This window comes from Cupressus sempervirens, chromosome 4 (assembly GCF_028749045.1).
Source record: "Cupressus sempervirens isolate cs-2001-9-10 chromosome 4, ASM2874904v1, whole genome shotgun sequence".
Lineage (NCBI taxonomy): Eukaryota > Viridiplantae > Streptophyta > Pinopsida > Cupressales > Cupressaceae > Cupressus > Cupressus sempervirens.
In genome coordinates, this window is record NC_143121.1 from 79,292,946 (window position 1) to 79,307,165 (window position 14,220).

The window sequence follows — 14,220 nt, forward strand, 5'->3', positions numbered from 1 at the left end:
CTTTTACATCCTCAACATCCTTTGTAAAAATAACACATGAATTTTATTTAATGGCATAAATAAAAGAGTATACTATGAAATTTATTATTAAAATTTTGTTATAATTAAAAACTACATTAATACTTACTGTATATGTATGAACTAGGTGCATCAACCTATCCTTCATCTTTTATAATTGAGGAGTCTGAGGTTGAGTTGATCCCAATTCCATTAACCTTATTACTATAGAATGAATCACCTTTTGCACTAAAACCATAGGATCAGAGGATGATGTAAAATCAATAATAAATTCATCAACTCATCATGCAAGTCCTCCTCCTCCTGGACTACTTTTTCCTTTCCCTTTTCCCCATCGAGAGAAATATTATTATCTCTATATTTAAAATCAATCCAAAGTAATAGTGAAGAATAAAACATAATAAAAAATATGCATTAACATATTTCTTGTATCTAATTTGTACAAAAACAATGAGTTTTACCTGTCAGGAAGAAGAACCATCACTACTATGCATATCCTGTGGCTATTGATCCATACTGTAGCCCTGTATTTCAAAAAAATTCACTGATACATGTTAAAAAATATGTATTATTATTCTAAGTTAGCAAAAAAAATATAAAAGTGTAATGGTGTGTTGGATTCATTGATTGGAGTTGATTTTAAATGTGCATAGTACATACCACCTCTCCCATGATAGTGGCTTTGTTTGTATCTATGTGATTCAAATTATAATTAATAAGAAGCTCTTCACCTCCATGTATTGATTTTATTGCACATATAAGTACATGTTTTTCCCCACGTGCTCAAATATGAAATTGTGCCACTTCTTAGTTGACGTAAGTAGTGTACTATTTATGAAACTTGTAATATTCTCTAATGCTTTTAACCTTCTATCAATGTATATATCTATTGTTTTATGTTGTTCACTAACTTTTTGTTGTATATAATTTTGTGTGAGTGCATACCTACCCATACTTTTTTTATATCTAACATTTTGCATCTAACTACTACAATAATATCAAGGTTCCACATACTCCATCAATTCAACATCTTTTTTATAAGAGACCTTTATGCCATCTATGGAAAATAGGCCCAAACCATGTAATGAGGATGGTGCTATACGATATATCCTCTCTCCAACACAAAAATTTGTATTTATTGGAGGAATTTCATCAAGAACCCATTATTTTTGTAGATGCTTATACCTAAAGGGCACATTAGAGTTGCCTTCACTCTCATCATCATAAGAACATGAACCCGCTTGAGCAAGGAAGAATTTCATGCATATATTAAATTTTTTTATGATATTTTGATCTTATCTCCTTGATTTAGGCATACTAAATGTGTCACTTTCTTCTTCCATTCCTACATTTTTCTCACTTGAGGAAGACAAATTTGACAAATACCTATCCATTGATATCTGCACTCTATGAAATTAGAGAGATAGGTGGCAATGAGAGAGATATTTTACAAATGGTAAAATACATTAATATGTATGGGGTGTATTGAATTAAACTTGATGATCCATGAGATTGTGTGAGATGGTCATCAAATGGCTTCAGATTTCTACAATAGTAAATCAATTTTCTTATGTTAGCTAAAAAATTCATGATACATATACTCAAAATTACATCAAATATTAGCATCACATATGAGTTATAAATAGTAAAGGGTACATGACAAGTTAATCAAATTAATCATTGATCTATCAAGAACTGAATATTGAATAGCATAGGCATTGATCACATAATTGTACATTTTATTCTTCTGATTAATAATAAAATCCCTCTCCAATGTTAGCTAATCAAACCCCCTTTCATTGATATTATTATTCATCCATATCATCATCATCGATATTGTCACCACCACTATCTTGGTCATTGTCATCATCATCATCATCATTATCATCATTATCCTCCTCCTCATCCTCATTGTCATGATCAGTAGAAGCATCATCATCATGATTAGAAGAAACATCATTTGCATCAAGAGCATCATCTACTAATTCTTGATCATGATCCACTTCTTCCTCTTCCTCAATATCTTCTTCTTCCATCACATTATAATTCATTGTCCTTCCCCTTGGATCATGTCTAATAACAAATTACCAACCTAGTTTATATGGAACCTTTGAGTAAAATACTTTCTCACATTGGCTTGGAAGAACATAGGGCTCATCCCCGACTAGCTCAAACAACCTTGTATTAATGATTGGAAATCCATTCTCATGCTCAATAATAGTTCTATCAGGATGCAATATTTGACAAAAAAGAGAACTAATTTGAAGGAATTAAAGTCACACTCAAGTATATCAACCAAAATGAGATATTATTGATTTTGAGATTTTCAAGGATGTATGTCATTTCTAGATGAAATATTGGTCAATTGGAAGAATGCACTTATCCTAGAATCACAAGTTTTCTTCATGTCATCTAAATCTTTGATGTAAAATTCATAAACATTGCATAAGACAACCATGTGTTTCACATACAATAATGTCACACATGTATAAAATATTGCATCATGAGTTAAAAAATATTTTGTTGATTAACAAACTTATAAGCATCTGGAGATCTCTTAAACCATATGCTAAATTTATTTCCTTTTGTATAACATTGGGATCTCTATTACAATGAGCTTGTTTATCCAATGAAGACACAGGCTCCCATTTAATCTATGACTAGAATGTTGACATTGTTCAATCCATACCATCATCTAATCTTTGATTGTTTGCAATAAATAAATGTATTGCATCCCACTCTTTAGTAGTTGTACAAAAGTAAATAGATGACTTACAACAAACTTATTTTGAAGATTAAGAATTAATTAACTACAATAACATATCAAAATTTATTACCTTTCACTTTCATAAATTTACCATTTCCCACAAAGTACTCCCCTTCAATTTTTTTTAATGGAGTTGAGATCCCAAATGAAATCTATATGGGTCTTTGCTGCAAGATTAGGAAGATATTGAGTAACATGCACCATCATCTAGTGTATCATATATCTGTCAATCATAGAACCCTCAGGATGTGCTCTTTGTCAAACCAAACCCTTCAAAAATTTTATGTGCCTCTCAACCATCCACATTGACCTAGGCTATATAGGTTCACACAATTCAATCTCCTCAACTTGGTGTATGAGGTAGTGTGCATTGAAAAAAGTTGAAGGTAAACACTTTTGTATTTCACATATTAGTAGATGAATTCTTTTCTTCTAATATTTTATACCTTCTTTATGGATTTCTTTAGATGACAACCACCTACAAGGGATTCAAGACACAAAAACATATAAATATGAGAATTTACAATATATTACTTGTTTGATATATTGAAAAAATATCACTACTTACCTCATGTATTTTTCAAGATCATATATCACTTGTTTGATATTATTGTCAAAGTTGTTTGGAAGTGATAGAGGTAGAAAATATTGCAACAATTGTCAACTATTCATTTCATTGTTTTGTAATGTATTACAATGAAAATTGAATGCAATTTCACTTATATATTGTAAATACAAATGATTGTAACTTACCTTGATGAAGGTATGCCAATTAGTCATTTTCAGACCTGGCCCAAATTCAGTTTTCTTTGATATGAGATTGCTTATATTTGCAACAAATCATGTAGGAAATCAATTTTTTTGTACATGACTTCTTTTATGGCATAACTTTGCTGCTCTGTTAATAATCAAGGTAGGGCACTTTCATTAATCTAGTCTCCATTTCTTTTTGATTCAATGTTATTTCTCGTTACATAATTGGAATCATGAACTTCACTAAATTTTTTTGCAAATTTTTCTTCATCGCGCCTTCCATCCAATATTTTCTATAGTGTCTCTATTACATTCCTTCTAATATGCATAGTATCAAACAAATGTACAATTTATAGTTTCTTGTAGTAGGACAACCTCCTAAATTATTTGGAATAAAATTTTAGTCCATTTGGAAGGTGGTTAGTGATGCCTTGACGACCTTCATGATCATAAAACTACATAATTATAAAACAAAACACAATCAAAATATATAATTTTCAAATATAAACTATTAGGTGGAGTGACACTACCTAGAATTCTATTATATTCCAACTGCCATAGGTGAGGTGTCATTCTTTTTGGCTTTGATGTAGTCTCTTCTTTCCCATTGAAAAAATATTTTTTGGAACTTTGATATTTATGATTTATGTGGAGGAAGTGTCTATTCTTACCAAACACTTGCTTTCTTAAACTTTTGGAATGACAAGATTTCATCTTTGGACCACACATTAGACATGCAATTTCTCCCTTTGTTTGAAGACCTACAAGATAACGGTACAATTGGATTAAATATGTTCATTTTTGAAATTAGTATTATCATTTACAAGTAGATTTCAGCACAACATACCCCATAAATGTGTCAACACATCATAAATTGTCCACACAAGAATTGCATGGAAAATAAATTACCTTTTTCCAATTTTTCTAGAGATATCATACATAGTGAAACTATTCCATAACACAACCAACTCGTTGATAAGAGGTTCAATATATAAATTCATATATTTCACTTAGTACTTACCTAGTTGAATGAACAACATCGGATAATTATTGTGGTCATTTCACTCTAAGACTTAAAATTACATGCAGGTAAAAATAAAATAGTAAAATACCTGGAACAATCATTTCCAAAATAATGTGATCCCTCTTTATTGACATCCATAAATGAAGGTTATTGTTGATAATAAAAACAAGCCACACCAAATAAATAGATCTCATATCTACAAATGGATTGACACCATTAGTTGCCAGAGAAAGCCTAAGATTTTGAGGTTCTTGTTTAAAGTGTGGCCACTTTTCCTCTATGTCCACAAATGATGAACCATCCACATGCATTCAAATAATGTCATCTTGACTTCTATTACATGCACGGTAATCCATAAATTGTGCCAAGCTACTACACTTGAATAATTATTTAAGACGTGTAATAATGGGGATGTAATGAAGAACCTTGTGAGACACCTTTTTTGTCACTTGATCATTTCAATATTTTCTCATATGACATTCAGGGCATTCTATTGCATTTGTGTGTTCTTTATGATAAATTACATGATTTTTAGGACAATCATCTATTGATTAATACTCCATTCTAATATATTTCATAGTGGCACATAATTCTTGATACGAGCAAGGGAGAACATTTGATGCTGGTAAGAAATAGTAACCTATTAATCTAGAGAAAAAATATGTCGTTAGTATAAACAATCTTAATAGTACATATTTCATCTTTTATAGACTATAATGACATATATCACAAACCTTAGCATACATGACATTGTGATGTTAGATAAACCATTCATAACCTTGAAATTCACCAACAACAATATAATAGAGAGAAGAGTTGATTGGGTTCCTTCGTAAAGGGTTGTGTTTTCCTTCTCAAGTAGATGTATATCATGGATGGCCTCAATGTCATCCTCATCATAATCATCATTATCATTAGCAATAGCAAAAATAACATGAGTACCAAATGTGTGATGGATAAATGCATTCATACCATCATCTTCAAATGTGTTTTCTAGCACATGATTATCATCTTCCATAGAATCACGATCTTCTCCTTCAATGCTCACACCTCCATGTTCCTCCATATTAACACCTCCATGTTGCTTCATATTCAAACCTCCATGTTTCTCCAAGATGTGGTGGTCCATATCATGTACTACCCTAGGGAGATTGACCTATATAAAAATGATGATAATATAACCCCCATTCCATGATTCATATCTAAATTAATTGCGGAAAAAATATAAAAAACAACTTACCAATGGATGATAATCAATTTTCCCTTTAGTGTGACCATTCTCCCTACAATGTCTCTTAGCTGTTTTGTTTTTTATTCTTCTTGCTGCTACAACACTTGCAAGGACAATAACATTTGTTATCAGCTTCTCTTGGAAAGTTAGACAATAATCTAGTGATTGTCTCCCTATTTTGATCAAATTACCTTCTATTATCTGACATGATCCTTCTTCATAGGAATAACTTATTCTTGCATCCTTATAAAGTTGGTTGTACTTAATATTTATATCTACACATATGGTTTTGAAAGAAAATTTTGGTGTATTTAATGTGCATATCTGCAAAAATATTGGACATGTTGTACTTAATGTTTATATCTGTACACATGGTTTTGAAAGAAAAATTTGGTTTAATTAATGTGTATATCTACAAAAATATTAGACATGTACTTAATGTTTACACCTGCACATATGGTTTTGAAAGAAAAAATTGTTGTAATTAATGTGCATATCTATAAAAATATTGGACATGTTGTACTTAATGTTTATATTTGCACATATGGTTTTGAAAGAAAAATTTGGTATATTTATGCCTCTTCAGTTTGATTTTGTTCAAGGGAAGCCCATTAATGGTAATAGAAAACAAGAATACATTTTCTAAGAGTTTACAAATTTTCAACAAAATTAATGTTTTACAAGAAAATGCACTTGAAGAACTGTTAGCTTAGAAGAAAGAAAGTGGTATTGAAACAATACAAAAAAATCTTGACATGAGAGGTTCGCAAGTGAGCATGTTGACCAATCTTGAAAACTTGAATGCTGAAATGAAAGAAATCAAGGATCAAACACCTATGCTAGAGTTACAACACAACCTGAAGTTGATTTTAAATATGGTAGAGGAAGATATTTAGAATTTTGATCAAAATTTAAGGCACAAGAGAGAGTCTATGGCAATATACTAGAAGGAGAAGGAATGGCTTCAGAAAGAGACTACACGACATAAACAACAAGTAGACAACATAAAGGATAATATGGGAGCACTATGTAGAATCTAGGAAAGTGTTGTGATAGGTATTATGAATTGGAATGAATTTCATGTGTCTTTGAGAATTTACAATCCAAATATTGGGAGGACTAAATTTATGCAATTTGTCATGTAGTGCATCTACATTTTCTTTGCCATTGCTAATAAGAGTGTTTCAAGGTTGGGAACCACTTCACGATCCTTTGCATGGTTTAGAGGTAATGTCACTATAGTAGAGGCTTCTATAAGGGAATGAGCCTTGTGATTATGAATTTTACATAGAATTAAAACTTACTTCTTCAACTCTTCACTAAAGTTATTCTTCCAATGAGAATGCAAATTTTCAAATAATTTTAGTGAGAATACAAATGTACATTAAAGAAAGATAGGTGGGGACATCTATTTGGTATGAAATAGATGTTTCCACCCCTTTTTATGATCAAAAGAAAGATGCCCCATAAGGCTAAAGTTAAATTCAAGTGCTAAATACAACAATTTTATGATTAGGGATGAAATGGATTGGGGGAATTTAAAATAATAATGCAAGCTGAATGATTCAAATAAACATAATTAAGCAGTTTTGGAAAATACACACTAACAAAAATAAATAAAAACTTGTAATAACCATAATTTAAAAGCTAAAAATATTAACCTTTATACTAAATTTGAAGTTTTTCTAAGTGTAGAAAAATGTCTTACACATTCTAGTTTAGGCAAGAAAATGGGCTAGTCATTTTGTTGCTAAGGAATTTGCCAAAAAAATTGACTAGCTACAATCTCACAAGTCTAACCTTTATGAATCTATTATGACATTTACACCAACATATAAAAATATTATGGGGGAATGGAACCCCTATCTAGGAATCAACCTCAAAAATGAAATAAGATTGCAAAAAACCAAATCCCAAGGTAAATATTTGATCTACCTTGCTAACTCCTAATGGGTCGGGCTATTATTATTTGTTCCCATTACATTCACTTTTATAGCCATGTTAGAGAGGTAATCTCACCTAGTTCATCCTCATGACTTTGAATTCTTTAATCACGATCTTGGGTGCTCAAATTATTGTAGAAGACATTCATGCCTTAGGCCCCTATTTGATCATCATTTGAAATGGCTTCAATGTCAAACACAAAATGTCTCTCAATATGTTGTTCATTAATTTCATTAGAGGGGTAATCCATACATCTCTTTATTGTTTTGAAATAAGGGTGAGTACCATGAACTTGAACTTCTTATTGTCTCTAATTCAGTCACAACTTGAGAAGCCATTTTTCCTTTTGACCTTAATTTCTTTCAAGGTGGCCCCTTGTCGTTTATCCCCTTCCTCGTCATTCATATTTTTTGTAACTCCTTGTCACTCCCTCCATTATTATTATTGTTTTGGACTTGTTATTTTATTGAACATTTAGATAGTTGTTCACATGATTCCTCATTTGGTTCTTCTACATCTTTCATTAGTTCAAGCTTGGCATGCAAGTGATGCATTTGCATATGCAATTTTATCACCCTGGAAAATTGTATTTCATCCTACTAGCTGAGAACAATTGATTGTTCATTTTATTGTACCTAGTATGATGATAGCTCTACAGGAATTTTTAATTAACCTAGCTAATCAACAACAAGACCAATGTAACTAGGTTATGACTTGTTTCTTTCTAAAAATATTTTTTATGATATGTTTTTGTAAAATTTCTTGTGAACTCTACCCATTTTTCCTTGACTACATTATTTTTGTGTAGGATCTTGAGCTAAGTCACTTAGCATGGGTTGAGTGAGTTTTATTGTCTTATTATTTGAATTTTGGAATATGTATGTAGCTGAATAAATTTATCTTCATTTTCTTTGTCATTGTTTATAACAAGGTTGGGAACTACTTTAACATCATTTGCATCATTTAGAGGTAATTTCATTGTAGAAAAGGCTTTTGCAAGGGAATGAACCTTGTGATTATGGCAATTACACAAAAACAAAAGGGAGCAAAGGGACCCTAAACCTATGCTACATTTTTTGGAGACATGGGCAAAGTTACTACATGCTTCACTACTTCATAACATTTTGGATCATATAACGATGCCCAAATTAAGAACAACAATAGATACCTAGGATCCTCATAGGGAGGCTATGCCAATACATGCATGCTTACGTCATTGGCTTCCATTGTTGGGCTAGTGTATGAAGCCTTTATATCCAACCCTTTGTTATAAGTTGGGGAAAGCACTTCATGCCTTGCATGAAAGTGATGTAGCTACATATGCAATTTTATCACTTTGAAAAACTATATTTGATGCTACTAGCTGGCAACAACTGACTGTTTATTTTATTGTACCTAATTTGATGATTGTTTCCATAGGAATTTGTAATCAACTAGCTAGTCAACAACTAGACCAATTTAACTAGGTTATTGCTTGTTTCTTTCTAAAAATATATGCTATGATATGTTTTTATAGAATTTCTTGTGAACTCTACCCATTTTTCCTGGTCTGCATTATTTTTGTGTAGGATCTTGAGCTAAGTCACTTTTTTTTTTTTGGGAAAAAATAGGGGTAAAAAATTTATTGAAACTTAGAACAATTGAGTACAAAACAACAAAGGGCCAAAGCCCTAGGAACTTCTAGAGATTACAGAAAGAACAAGAATGAGAACTTCATTCCCCAACACCACTTTCATCTTCAACAAGAATCCTCTCCAAATCCTGACATAGCTCGTAGGGAAATTGCTCCCACTCATCAATCCTTCGGCCATCATTATCTTCTGATGCCCATTTAGCCAGACAATCAGCTGCCCTATTCCATTCTCTTAGAATATGGGTAAAAGACACTGAATCCATTACAGAGCTAACCTATAATATCTGTTGCACTAACATAGATAGTTGCCAACTAACTTCAGACATCTTCCTCTAAAGGAGCAAATTAACCAATACTTGAGAGTCAGCTTCACAAATCATCTTCTACCACCCTAGGGCATAAGCTCACTTCAAAGCATATAGGATAGCCAAGCCTTCCATCCTATTAACACTCTACACTCCCTCATTAAGCAAGAAGATAAAGACCACAAATCCAGAAGAATCCCTACCAATCCCATCGATCCTAGCCGGACCAGGATTACCACTAGAAGAACCATTCGTGTTAATTTTTAGAAAGTCGGTAGGAGGGGGAAGCCATTTCCCCATCCTTTGAACTCTATGTTTCACATGCCTACCTCTCCCGATGCAAGCTAAGGCTGGAGATATCCCCTATATACCAAACCTATTAACTATCTCCACATCGCCTTTCTCTAGTAGCAAAATAATCTCATTCTTAGCTTTCACAGTTTCCTGTACCAATCCCATAATTCTAGTCCAAACCTATTGAATCTCCAATTGTTCACCCTGAAAGATTCTATGATTCCTTGCCAACCAAACTTGCCATAGCAAAAAGATAGGGCCAGCATAGTAGACATCCTACAAGAAGGGAGCCGAGGAAGGGGGCCTTCTCAATCTCATCCAAAGATTAGCTAGGGAGGATGTATGAAAGCACTGACTCTTCCAGATATCCCACTAGAAGTGTCATAATTGCAGTGTGAATAGGCAACTAAAGAATAAATGTGGAGAATCTTCCTCCCCCCCACCACATAGAACACACCTTGAATGGCCAACAAAGCCCCTCTTCTGAATATTGTCCCAGTTCAAGCATCTATTCCAAGACAAAGTCCAAGAAAGGAAATTACATTTTGGCCAAGAGAAATTATTCCATACTTTCTTCCACCAATGGACTTCCCCCCCAGCAAATTGCTAGCAGAGCAGCACCTGATAACCAGAAGACATAGTGTATGTGCCTTTGGGATTAGGGGACCAAGCCAACACATCACTATCCATAAGGGTGCTACAACTATGACCCAAAATAATGTTATGAAGCTCAGCACACTCAGCCTCCAACCCAAAAATAGGCCACTCCCTTGAAGTCTTCCATCTTGCTTCCACCACCTTCCTTTGAAGGGAAAATGACTTAAAGTCACACACCCTAGTCCAGCTAGCTTCGCAAAACATCTGTGCCAATATACTCAGGTGAGGATATTGGGAAACTATGGGGGGGTAGCCATCCCAAGAATAATTCTAGAACTATGCCTCTGTCCCACTCTTACAAATCTAGAAGAGACCGCCCTCAATAAGCGCAGCCCCCTTCTTGAGAGTATTCCAAATCGTCGAGCCTTTCCCTACCAAGCTATATAGAGGGATATCTTGCTAGGGGATCCCAAAAAATTACTTGTGAGACAAGATCCTAGCCCACACTAGATCTTGTTCCACACACCATCGCCAATATAGTTTAGCTGCTAGAGCAGTACCAGAAAGCAATGATTGTCGTAATCCAAGATCACCAAATCTTTTAGGACTACAAATAGTCTCCCACTTAATAAGGCTCCACTTAGTTGATGACAAATTACCAACCCATAAAAACTGTCTAGCTAAGGAATCAAGGCTCTTAACAAAGCTCATCGGCACCACTTGAATTAAACACCTGTAAAGAGGAAGAGCCTGCACCACAGATTGAATTAACTGGACCCGACTAGAAAAGGACAACCAGCAATGAGTCCAGTGGTTCACTTTGACATTAAACTTATCCAGAATAACCTTCTAGGAATCCCTAGATTGCCTACTAGTAGAGATGGGAATCCCAAGGTAAAGCAAAGGAAGACTTCCAATTTGGAACCTGAGTATATGAGCAATTCTTTGTTGAATTGAAGGCAGAGTGTTGAAGAAAAAAATTGAAGACTTTCCCTCTTTAATTAACTGATCGGAAGCAGCAAGCTAGACATCCAGCACTCTATGCAAGTTAGAGGCCTCCCTAATAGTAGCCAAACCCATCAAAGTTGTATCATCCACAAACTATAGGTGAGACTAAATAGGAATACCCCCTCCCCACTGCTAGCCCTAAATAAAGCCTCCTGCAACATTCCTTTTAATCAACCTTCCCAAACCTTCCACCAAAAGAAAAAACAAATAAGGAGAAAGAGGGTCACCCTACTGCAAACCTTGAGAGGCCCCAAAGAGGTTAGAATTCTCCCCATTAATTAAAATTGAGAAGGAATTCGAACCCACACAACTCATAACCCAACAAATCCATTCCTCCTCAAAACCAAAGGCACCCAAAACCTTCTGAAGGAAGGACCAACAAACTCTCTCATATGCCTTGGCCATATCCAGCTTGATGAACATAGCCTTGGATTTGGAACTGGCCATGGAATGGATAGTCTTAGTAGCCACCACCACCCCATCCAAAATCTAATGACCTTCTACAAAGCCACTTTGCTCTTTGGAGATTAGCACTGTAAGCCGCTTTTTTAACCTTTCAGAAATCAATTTAGATATAATTTTATAATTTATATTGCAAAGAGAAATAGGGAAAATTTGACTTAACCAATTAATACCCTCCCCCTTGGGAATGAGTGTCAAGAAGGTAGAGTTCAGGGCCCAGAGCATTTTCTTATTCTTTTGGGATTCTTGAACAACTTCCAATAAATCAAACTTAATAATGTCCCAAAATTCTTGGAAGAACTCAATTGGGAAACTATCTAGATCAGGAGCCTTACCTTTTTTCATCTGGAAAACAATTTTTTCTAACTCCTCCAAAGTTATGACACTCATAAGATTTTGTTTCATTTCCAAAAAAAACCAAAGAAGGAATACATGAAAGGACCTAGGCCTCTACAACAAAGTCTCCCTATGCATCCTCTCTAAATAAAGAAGCAAAATACTGCAACACTTCATTAGTGATACACTGAGTAGAGGAAATAACCTCCCCCCTATCAGTCACCAAAGATGAAATAACATTGCCATGTTGTTTGGCTTTCACTAAATTGAAAAAGAAGGTAGTTTTCTTGTCTCCCTCTTGAAGCCACTCAATCCGAGCTTTCTATTTCCAAAAGATTTCCTCTCTCAAATCCCATTCCTCCAATGCTTTTAAAGCTCTGGCTTCTTCCCACAACAAATACTCAGACACTCCCTCCTCCCTGATCAATCTAGTAATACCACTCAACTCCACTTGAGCTTCATGTTTTTCCCGGTAAATGTTTCTGAAGCATTGTCAATTCCACCGTTTGAGCTGGTACTTAACATACTAGAGAAGCTTAGCAAAAATATACATTGTTGTACCAAAAGCCGGCCTACCAACCTGCCACCATTCGGAAACACAACCATAGAGGTCCGAGTCATGAAGCCACATAAGCTGGAACTTAAAAGGTGGCTTTTGAGGCAAGCGAGCTGAAGAAATGACAAGCTTTATTGGCCAATGATCTGAGCCTCTCCAATCTAATATCTCAAAACTAGAAGACCACAATCCACCCACCCAAAAATAGGAAACCATGAAGCGGTCTTTACATTCAACAATGCACCTATCACTCTCCCTTCTATTATTCCAAGTCAAGCGGCCATTGTTAGGCTTGATATCCACAAGATTGAGTGCTGAGATATTATTTCAAAGAAAGAAAGAAGATGGATCCAGTCTTGTATTACCTCCTCATTTTTTTGTGAGATCAAGAATAACATTAAAGTCCCCAACAATAATCCATGGCAAGTAAGGAAATAAACTACGAACCAAAAAAATATTATTCCAAACAAGGAGCTTATCTTGGAAGTCAATAGGAGCATAGACATTAGAAAAAAGGACAGATTCCTCCGACTCAGTGCACAGAGCAACCAAGGATAAGGAGAACTTAAAGGAAATCCAGGACACAAGATGGATCTTTGGTGGGTTCCAGAGACATGCCACACCCCCTGAAGATCCCTGAGCTCCAATACACTGACATAGACGATTCCTCCACAACTTAGATGCAATACTCATAATGTATTCCATAGAAACCTTAGTCTCCTAAAGGAAGAGAACATCAGGAGAATGACTCCTCACTAATTCTCGAACAACCTTTTGTCTAGGGCCACTGTTCAAGCCCCTTACATTCCATGAAATAACTATCATTTCAAAGGAGTCAAAAAGTGGAAATCCAAGGTCTTCACAGAACCTAAATCCACCAACATCTCCCCTATCATCTTAATCTTCTCTAGGTCCTTCTTTTGTGCCATCTTAACATTTTTCTCTAAGACCCCTTTCTTACCATCTTTTTGAAGAATGCCTAGATGAGGAGAAGATTTACCTCGCTTATCTGAATCTAGAGCTGCAGTCCATGCAGGAATAGAAACATTCTCTACCCCCTATCCCAATTCAACATTTGGCTCTAATATCATCTGAACCCCTGTCTGCCCATCTATGACCATAGGCATGGTAGGCTCCACATGAGAATCAACAAGAGGAATGGATGAAATAGTCTCCATTCTAGAATCCCCTACATGTTGATCCTTAATAATTAATCCAAGATTAACTTTTGGCTAACCCAATTCATCCAAGATCTCAAACTTGTTAAAGGTATTTTCTTCCTGTCGCTCCCT

At 34.6% G+C, this 14,220-nt stretch overlaps 1 pseudogene; it reads right to left on the reverse strand.

Moving 5' to 3' along the window:
* The window catches only part of LOC149560025 (protein CTR9 homolog), an 82,093-nt pseudogene extending 68,949 nt beyond the window's left edge, over positions 1 to 13,144 (reverse strand).
* Between the last annotated feature and the right edge of the window lie 1,076 nt (positions 13,145 to 14,220).